The sequence below is a fragment of the Equus caballus genome, chromosome 1 (assembly GCF_041296265.1).
Source record: "Equus caballus isolate H_3958 breed thoroughbred chromosome 1, TB-T2T, whole genome shotgun sequence".
In the NCBI taxonomy this organism is placed as follows: domain Eukaryota; kingdom Metazoa; phylum Chordata; class Mammalia; order Perissodactyla; family Equidae; genus Equus; species Equus caballus.
In genome coordinates, this window is record NC_091684.1 from 20367185 (window position 1) to 20375461 (window position 8277).

At 45.7% G+C, this 8277-nt stretch overlaps 1 long non-coding RNA gene across 1 annotated transcript; it reads left to right on the forward strand.

The window, feature by feature from the left end:
- The first annotated feature begins 1288 nt into the window (after window positions 1-1288).
- Window positions 1289-3885, forward strand: LOC111770635 (uncharacterized). Its single transcript, XR_002804002.2, has 3 exons — window positions 1289-1455; window positions 2460-2571; window positions 3789-3885. It is a non-coding gene; the product is annotated as an uncharacterized lncRNA (long non-coding RNA).
- Window positions 3886-8277: the final 4392 nt, after the last annotated feature.

Here is an 8277-nt window from a genome sequence, read left to right on the forward strand (position 1 = left end):
TTGCTGTGTCTTCACAGGGCCTTTCCTCTGTGTGTTTATCCCTGGGGTTTCTTAGTTTAGGTTTCCTCTTATGAGGACACCAGTCAGATTGGGTTAGGGCCCAATTAACAGCCTCGTTTTAACTTAATCACCTTTTTATGGCCCTATCTCCAAATACAGTCACATTCTGAGGTGCTGGGGGCTAGCGCTTCAACATATGAATTTTGGGAGGACACAATTCAGCTCGTAACACCCCCAAAGAAGACTCTGAGACAAGCACTTGGGGACAGGTAGTTTATCTGGAAAGCACAACTGAGTTTATGTAGAGGAAAGTGAGACACGTAGAAAAGCCAATAAAGGGTGTGCTAATGAGTAGGCTACTGGCCCTCAGTGCTGCTGGGGAGCACACGTCAGAACTGCCTGACCAGAGTCTGGGGAGGCTGGGGCATTTATCCACAGACTCTGCATCGGGCATAACTCCCTAGCACTTTGGAATTGTATCTGCTTCTGGAGAGCGGGCTCTTTTGGTGCAAGAGAAAGCCCCACAGCAGAGAAGAAAGAGATATAGGCGCTTAAGGTGGAAGCTGTCAGCTTCAGCTGGAAACTCAGCTGTGCCAAGGGGAAGTCGGGGTTGGGGGGCAGGGAGCAACGAGGAGATCAGTAGCATCTGCTACAGGAAGGTGACATTATTATCCCTATTTTCCAGATGAGGAAACTGAGAGAGAAGTTGAGTAACCTACAGCAAATGATGGAATTTGAATTTAGTGTATTTGATTGCATAACCCACAATTTTAACTACCACTTTAATGGAACTCATTTATGAATTGAATAAACATTTCTTGGGCATATCCTATATGCCAAACATCCAGTGCTAGGGATATAATGACAGGCAAAACACAGATCTACTCTTGAGGATCTCACGGCTTGGTAGTGACTTATCCAGAATTAGTCGGTAGCAGACCTGGGATGATAACCTAGGGCTTCAGTGACTGGCACAGTGTTCTTTGCTCTCCTCAAGCTGCGCTATGGACCCACAGGTGAGTGTTAAACATGCTCAGGCTATTCTTGTTCCTCTTTTAACACTCCCTTCTCAGTCTTAGAGATCAGCCCCTTTGTTGGCAGGAAACATCTCAGCTCTTTAGCTTTGTTCCCAAAAGAGGCTCCCTAGGAGATGAAGTGAAAGTGCACGTGAGGCTTATCACTGGGATTTGTTTCCTCCTACTCATTCACCTTTGCTTTCTCCCCCTCACAATACTCCTGCACATGCGTGTGTTGCCAGGTATAGTGGTCTCTGCACTCTGGGTTCTGTGATGTCACCCAGGTGAGCATGGTCAAGATGCCTGCCATGCGATGCGAGATGTAGGACTCCACCTGGGATCCATTTGAAAGGATCCAGTGGATCGGGTGGGGAGGGAAGGACTGAACCCAGCCGTCTCCATGAATTACTTGGCAGGAAAAGGAAGCATCTCCTCCTGGGTATGAATTGCTTTTAATCAAATTTATTTGTTTTGGGGTGGCAAGAATACAAAGTCTGTATCAGAATATGTGTGTTTCTGTAGCTATTGAGTCTGTATGTCTAACAAAGATCAATATATTGTGCCTGTGTTGACATTTCTGTCTCTGTAGCTGACAAATTCTTATTTTTCGTCCTTCAAATGTGTGCTCACTTATCATACCTCATTTGAGTATTATGGGAGCCTTATGAAGTAGTCAGAACAGACATTGTCTTCCTTTTACAGTGTGGAAACTGAGGTTGAGAGAGATGAACACTTACTCTACTTCACAGGGATTTTGGGAAGAATAATTGAAATTAAAAGTGTGAAAGGATGTTTGTAGAAACTGAAAGCATTATGCAGATATTATTGTTCCCCAAATCACGCATCTCTTTAGTGACAGAACTGGAATAAGACAGCATGCTTTTTTTGTGTGTGGTGAGGAAGATTTGCTCTGAGCTAACATCTGTTGTCAATCTTCCTCTTTCTTTTTTTGCTTGAGGAAGATTAGCTCTGAGCCAAAATCTGTGCCAATCTTTCTCTATTTTGCGTGTGGGTCACTGCCACAGCATGGCTGATGAGTGGTGTAGGTTGGAGCCTGGGATCTGAAACCATGAATGGGATCCAGACCTGTGCCAGCAAAGCAGAGTGCGCCAGACTTAACCACTATGCCACAGGGCTGGCCCCAGACAGCATGCTTTCTGACTTCCAGAACAGCACAGTGATTCTGCTGCTAGAGGATCATTGTTTTTACTGAGGCCTCTGAGAGTATCAAGGGAATCCACCTCACAGGTGGATGAGAATCTCGATGTTAAGTGAATCTGTGAATTATTCCTAGGTGTTCCAGTTACCATTGCTGCAGAACAAACCACTCCAAATTTAGTGGAGTCAAACAGCAACCGTTTTATTAAGCTTATGGATTCTGTGGGTCAGAAATCCCCAAAGGGCACACATGGAAATGACTTGAATTTGTTCTGTGACATCTAGGGCCTCAACTGGGGAGACTCGAAGGCTGGGGAGGACGCTACTGCTGGAGACTGGGATGCCCCATGGACTCTTTCACTCCCATGTCTAGTGCTTGAACTGAGAAGAAAACCAGGTAGCTTTCTTACATAGCAGCTCAGGGCTCCAAGTGCAGCTATTTCACTGGACAAGGCAGAAGCCAAACTGCTTTTTCACTTCTGCCATACTCTATTGATTACACAGGAACCAGAAGCCCACCCAACAAGGAAAGGGGGACACAGACATTATGTCTTGATGAGAGGAATGTCAAGGTCTCAGCATAGAAGAGCTTGCAGCATGGGAGACACTGTTGCATCCGTTTTGTACAATGCAATTTGCCATTCCTGGTTTCATCTGACTATCTTATTTTTTGCCCTTTATCTTAATTTCTTAAAAAAAGTTCTAGAATCATGTGTTTAGGGAAACTTCTTCCATATTTGTTTGAAAAGAATGTAGAAGTAGAAAAGATGAACAAATACAAATATTAGCTTTGTGAACAAGAGAGAAAACAGAAGCATAATTTATGCTTTGTCTGACTTCACAAGTATGGCTTTTTCTATCAATCTATGAAGATGAAATTAGCCATTGGGTAAATAAACAAGCTATTCAACCTATTGCTGGTGGCATTTACTAGTGAGGCAATTCTTGATAGCCTCAAATGGCTTTCCAGGCTGCAGCTGTATTATAGACACACGTTCAGCTGCATATGCGTTAAATGCACATCTATCAATCCCTCTCAATTATTTATTGAGTTAATGAAAGTCAATAATGTGTAAAACTGGCTGGCTGAATACTAAGCTACAGTAGTGGAAGCACACAATATCGTAGGGTGAGAGGGCTTTGATGGGCAGTGGGTGTTTCAGAGTGACAGGATGACAGCAGTCAGTGGGTAGTGTTACAGATAAAAGCCACTACTGGATCTAGCACTTGTCAAAGCTTTGTTACTGACATGCATGCTCAGGAGCCAGACAAGAAATGGATTCCCCAAGAATCTTCGGGAAGCGGTTTTATGTGGGAAAAATCAAAGTGCCATGAGGCTGTTTTCTGAAGTCCAGGATGGTGGTTTCAAAGACACGCTGAGCTGTCTTTGCCAGGGTGGTCATCTCCTGGCGTTCAGATTTCAGAGATAGCACTGATGTTCAGATTCCTGCATGCACGGGAGCACACCCCCCCTCCCGCCCCCATGCTCAGGACTCTCGGGTTAGTCAGGGCCGGACTATTTTTGTGCTTCATCATGGTTTTGGTTTGCAGAGTTGTTAGGGACATGAAAGGTGGATTGTAACAGGATGCCTGCAAAATTCCTTTTCTCGGCAGCTACTGAATACCTGCTGCATTTGAGGCGCTGGGAGGGACGTAAGGACTTCGAGGCTTAAATCCTGCATTCTAGCTGGGGAGACAAGAGGTCAAGGGTACAGTTTTGTCTTGTTAGCTGGATATGTATTTAAGAGACCAGCTGAGTGTTACAGACACAGTTTGTGTTAGGTGGGAGGGGGGCTCCCTGGGGATAAGGCTGTCAGTAAGTATTCCCAGAGCAGCAGGGCCCCCAAATGAACTTGGTGGGTGACTCAGATTCAAAAGATGTGAGGCCGGCATTCCTGGCTCAGCCTGAAGGAGCAGAGAGTGAGGAATAGGATGTGTGCCAAGGTGTGGAGGCAGGAACGGTGTGTGGGCCCCAACGCCAGGGAGTAATAACAACTGAAGTTGAAAAAGTCTACCGGGGTCATCTTACAGAGGGCAGCTGGCCTTTTGGCTGGAGGCAGAGGAAATCACTGCACGTCTTTGTTTTCAAGTAAGGCCGAGAAGACCAGTTTAGTGGAGCCTCCCCAACTAACGGCAGCCGGAGCTGAGAACAACCCACCCGGGAAATCACAGCTGTCTCTAAGGCCTGCCTTTGATTCTAGGACTCCTTACCAAGTGGCAGTGCTGATAAGGACACATGGGCCACTGTATGAATTACTCAGATCAAATTAAAGCCATCAATCTTGAGGACAAGCCCGATGGAGGCTGGGCCTGCCTCTGAGTTTGAATCAGAGTAGCTAAAGCTTCCATAATGAGCCCAGCTGCTCTGGGAACTGCTGTGTTCCAGGGGCCCAGTGCTCCAAAAGTTTTGTGCTTCTCATAGCCCATGAGGGAAGGGGACAAAGTGGGCCCCCACCTCCACACCTGGATGCCTGGCTGCGTAGCGGAGGCTCTGATCCTCTTTTAATCTTGCGGAATTGGGTTGGGGAATGCTGCGACAATGCTGGAAACAAACATCAGAGAGAATCAGGTTGGGAGAGGGAGAAAGCCCATGCAGGGTGACATCAGGTGACATTATGCTTGCCTCTTTCCCGCCTCCCTGCTTACTATGGATGCTCAGGGCTGCTTGTTAGCTGATTGCAAAAGCACAGGGGCATTAGCGCATACTTAGCATTGGCAACTCAAAACACTATCAAACTTTTTTCCTTTGAACAAACAGCACAGAAGCTATGGAGAGTGAAAGTATATTATTTTAAAGCAGCAACTGTATATAAGTTTTTCTCCAGAAAAGCAAGGGAAGTTATAATTTATTCCTTTAGAAATATCTATTAAGTACCTACTATGTGACAGGTATTAGACAAGGAATATCAGACGCCGTGGAGACCCAGAGAGCGTCCTGTGTCGTGGAGCTTTGATGGACGTGAGAAGTGATACTAAAGGGACCTGTAGAGTGCTGTGGATTTCCTTTTGTCTTCTCAGTTAATTTTAATACTCAAGATGGTGATACAAGATTGGAGCAATATTCTGCCATACAGAGGAATCAGAGAAGTGGATACATTCTTAAATGACATCATTATCATTAGTATTTTGCCTACGAAATAAGTCGAGAATTATAATCAGTTCTTATAATAAAAGTATGATATTCAGTATTCCTACATGATAATGCTGTCATAAATTGGCCCAAAGCTTTTGCAAAGCAATTTAGAAATAATTATCAAGAGCCGTAAAGATGTTTATCCCATTTGGCTCAATGAATCCCACTTCTGGGGACGGGATCTTTAAGAAACTCTTCAAAGTGTGGAACAAAGATGCTCTGTTCACAAAGTGAAGATGAGGTGAGCTACCTAGGGATGCTGCTCTCCACATTCTGATCCCACAGTGGCTCTTGGGATTTCCCTAGTTCACTGGTTCTCAAAGTGTGGCCCCTGGACCAGCAGTGACAGCATCACCTGGAGACTTAATACAAACGCGAATTTCTGTGCTCCGGTCCCGACCTGCCAATTCAGAGAGCCTACGTCTGCAGCTCAGTGATTTTGGGGTTTGGCACACAGCCCAGGGAATTCTATTTCCTGCTCAAGTCTGAGAACCATCTTAACCCGGTAGAGGCTCCGGAAGCTTGACAAGGGCGGCTAAGGAAGGGTGCATCGTGATTCTTTCTATCTGCTCAGTCTGGGCTCCCACTGCTCCCCAGTTTATCACTAGCACACAATTCATTATGTACATTTTTGATTTCTTTGGCCATTCTTCAGAGGTTTTCAGCTACTGCCAATCCATATAAAATCTACAAAGGATGGTAGAGAGGGTAAGACGGAGAGGGGAGAGACTGGAGAAACACCTTTAATAAACTTATTTCCTCTTTGAGTTGCAAACAGAGAGTGCAAGACAATAGGATCATTCCTTGATATGACCTGATAAACACGATAATAAAATTATCTGTTTAAAGTGCCTTGAAAAGACAATCCCACTTGCTCTTCATGTTGCCCTGGGTGGAGAGAGAAGTTCTGCTGCAGGACGAACCCAAGCTTCACGTGAGCCTGACGCCCGTGTGGCTGATGTGAGGGTCCTGCATGAGCAGGTTGGCTGGTACAATCTGCCGGGTTTTCACCTCCTGTGATGGACATGGCTGCTTCTGCACGGTAAATTAGATATAGCTGTTGTGTTGACATGGACAAATTGGCAATTACAGTAGAAACAATTCTGCTCTGGACTTCTGTTCCTGAGCTCGTGCTTGTCAGAGATTTCCTTGGCGGGTTGCCTTCTCCTGAGTCAGGTGTCGCACACCATGTCTCCACACAGCTCTCCTCTCCTCTCTCCCGTGAAAGGAGCAGTGCAGGCAATTCGCCAGCGATGTCTTGTGTCCTCAGCCAGCTCAGCAGTTGGAGCTGCCACTGCCCAGCCTTATCTTCCACAGGACCTGTGACAACAGGATTGGGGTGGGCACAGCTCCGCTCAAACTGAGCAAGCTGGGCTGAGGATATATTCCACAAATAATCAACTTATGCGGGCCCCTTTTAGCTTTCATGTCAGGAAGAGCATGTGGTGTCTGTAAATGCTGAATAACTGGAGTGACAGGCTGGCTCTTCCTACAGTCATTAAGCATTTAAAAATGATTTCTTTTCGGTTGGCGTGTGTGAACTTGGTTATCTATCTCCTGGGGAGCATTAGGGTTCTTTTCCCTACCCAGTTCTGCAGAACTGACCTTGATACCCACAAACAAATGGAGAGATTAAAATCAATAGAACTGGGCTTTTCTAACTGGAATAGTACACACGTTACATGGAAATTTGTTAAGATGCAGATTTTAATTCAGTTGTTCTGGGAGAGGCCAGAAATTCTGCATTTCTAACAAGATCCCAGGAGATGCTGACACTGCTGGCCTGTGGACCACTATTTTGAGTAGCAAGACTATAGAACAGCCGTGTCCAAACTTACATGTACATTGGAATCACCTGGGAAGGTTAAACAACTACTGACATATGTCCAATCCCTCAGAGATTGTGATAATTGGGCTGAGGCGTGGCCTAGACTTTGAAACTTTTAAGACTCCAGGTAATTGTAATGCGCACACCAATTGGGACCCACTGCTACAGAGGATGTGATAAAATAAACAGCTGGCACCTAGTAGACTCATGGCAGCCCAGTTAGCCTGGGAGCCAGTTCTGATGGGGAGGTTTGTACAGTAGGCTTGTCATGGGTTCCCAAAGCTAGCTGGGCATCTGAATCACCCTGGAACTTGTTAAAAATTTGGAATTCAGAGCACTGTCCCAGATTTAATGAATTTGAATCTCTGAAGTGGAGGCCCGGAAGTGTGCATTTCTAACAAGCTCCTCAGGTATTTGGAAACAGCCAGCCTAGCACAGGTGTGGACCCACCTGAGCTGAACAGCCATCTCTCAGGGGCCTTTCAGAGGGGTCATGTATTAGCTCCTCCAAGCCACCTATTGTTGCGCCACATTTTATATGTATTGTTTGAAATAGAGGCTGCTCCATTTCTATCCATCTTATAAGGATTCCCATGTGCTACTGTTCCTCTTCTATGATGTTGCTAGTGGCCAGCCACAATGTATAAAACTGAAATGATTCTAGAACTCTGGGACCTAGCCAGCCATTGCCTCCCGTGGTCTGACCTCAGCCTTTTATGGAAGAGGTCACCACCGTCTTGCGAGATAAAGCTGTGCTCAGAACAGAACTCTGAGGCTAGGCTAGGCTCTCATGAACTTGTGTGCCCTGGAGAGGTGCTCTCCCTCTCCGTGAGTTACCTTTTCTGGCTTTGAGGGCTAAATCCCCTAATCACGTTCTGTATGTAGAGAGATATTTCTATCTCCTTTCTGTTCTTTTTACTTTTTGTCCCTCTGGGAGGCAGTCAGTATTTAGAATGAATATCCCTGAGCTATCGAGAAGCATTGGGAAATTTTAGAGCTGATGAGGCTCTGTAGGTATCACCATCCTCCCCTGGGTCTTGTTCCAGGCAAATTGGTCCCCTTAACATTCCTGGTTGCACCTCGAGCCTTGTAGTCATGTGATTTTTGCACATCATTCTTTCTTTCCTTCAAGATTCAGCTTCT